The sequence below is a fragment of the Aplysia californica genome, unplaced genomic scaffold, assembly GCF_000002075.1.
Source record: "Aplysia californica isolate F4 #8 unplaced genomic scaffold, AplCal3.0 scaffold00884, whole genome shotgun sequence".
Taxonomy (NCBI): domain Eukaryota; kingdom Metazoa; phylum Mollusca; class Gastropoda; order Aplysiida; family Aplysiidae; genus Aplysia; species Aplysia californica.
In genome coordinates, this window is record NW_004798154.1 from 2,629 (window position 1) to 4,497 (window position 1,869).

Consider the following 1,869-nt stretch of genomic DNA (forward strand, 5'->3'; position numbering starts at 1 on the left):
GTGTTTGTGTGAGTGTGTGTGTATGTGTGCTTGTGTGTGTGTGTGTGTGTGTGTTTGTGTGAGTGTGTGTGTGTATGTGTGCTTGTGTGTGTGTGTGAGTGTGTGTTTGTGTGTGTGTGTGTGTGTGTGTGTGTGTGTGTTTGTGTGAGTGTGTGTGTATGTGTGCTTGTGTGTGTGTGTGTTGTTGTTTTTTTCGGGTTTTATTTTGGTTTAATTTTGGTTTGTGTTTTTCTGATCATTGCTTCAGGGGTTTTCTTTCGGCGGTTTTATTGGCAGGGAAAATTCTTACGCTTGTACATTTTGATATTAAATATGTCGTTAGTTATTTGTCTTCGTTGCGTCTTTTTAGATGAGTGGGTGCTTGACGGGTGCTCTGGCGTGGTTTGCTCCTTCTTTCCTATCAAACGTCTATCATCCTGATCCTCCCCCTCCTTGTTTGTCTTTGTTACTCTCTTGTAACACCTCTAATTTTCGGCACTTATATGACCTTATTGTGTTGCAAGTCCCGTAAAACTCTAACTAGATGTGTCAAGATGGGCAAAGGGGTTTTGCATATCCCATCAGAAAGAACAGTTTGCATTGTCTTATACGACAATTTATATTTTTGTATCTCGACACATAAAAAAGTCACAGATATCTCAGTAACAGTACAGCGTTCACAACTAATTGCCTCATGAATATAGGAAGACAATGCCTTCAAGGTTGGATCATGATCTCGGAGTGTCACATAAAATGTGATTAAGATCAGAGACCCAAAATAACAATGTCTCCCTCCCCCCTCCCCCTCCCCTTCTTTTTCCCCAACGTTTTCACCTCTTTTTTATTTCTTTTCTTTTCATGTATCCTCTCCATCCCTATCTGTCGGCTACTGATAGTTATCATGACGGAATGAATTGCACAAATCGGTTTTTTTTCTTTCATCACCTTTACTTGTGGGTGTAAATGCCTGATGAGTTAAGGGCTTTCGTGACATGCACTCTATGAAATATAAAAGCACATCTGTTCCCGTAAGGTGAGATATTGAAATCAGTACGCCTTTGCTGAATTCCAAGCTAGGCGGATAATAAATAGATCGGTTATAAGAGAACTGCTTATTGCGTCATTTTCTTCGTTCTTTTGTGTCAGAAAGGATGCTTTCACGTCAGTCGTCCTGCTGTTTTATCTTGTCTTAGGAAGCCATTGTACTTCTTCTGGTCTGGTTGTCTTTTGACTTCGTGTCTACTTAAGTGATAGTTCATTTTCTTTTTTGTGTCTGTTGACTATGTATGAAACAATGCTGTATTGTGGGCATTGAGACTGAGAGCTGTCATTTTCTCGGATTTGCCCAGAATGGGGATTGGGAAGGGGAGGGGGGTGCGCGTGTGTAATAATAGTAATGACTTTTCTGTCTGTATAGTTTCGCTGATCTCATTCGCGTGCGTGTTTGGCGGGTGCTTTTTTGTGGTTTACTCTTCTTTCATAACAAACGCCTATTGTTCTTATCTCTCCTTCATCTTTTTTGTAGGTGGTTGGCGGGTGTTCTGGTGTTGTTTGCTTCTTCTTTCCTATCAAACATCTATCGTCTTTATCTCCCCTCCTTCTTTTGTTGTGATTTTTACTCTCTTGTAACACCTCTAATCTTCGGCACTTATATGACCTTGTTGTTTTGCAAGTGCCGTAAAACACTTACTTTTTTTTTTAATCATTTTGTTGGTGCCTCCCAAGTTGCACCTCTAATCTCCGACCATAAAATTACATGATATATTACCTAATTTTGCTGCAAGTACTGTAAACCTATTAATAAAAACTAAAAAAGAAAACCAAGCAAAACAAAACAAAAACCACAAGAACAACAACCAAAGTTGTGCGCTCCGAGTGCCCGTAGGGTGG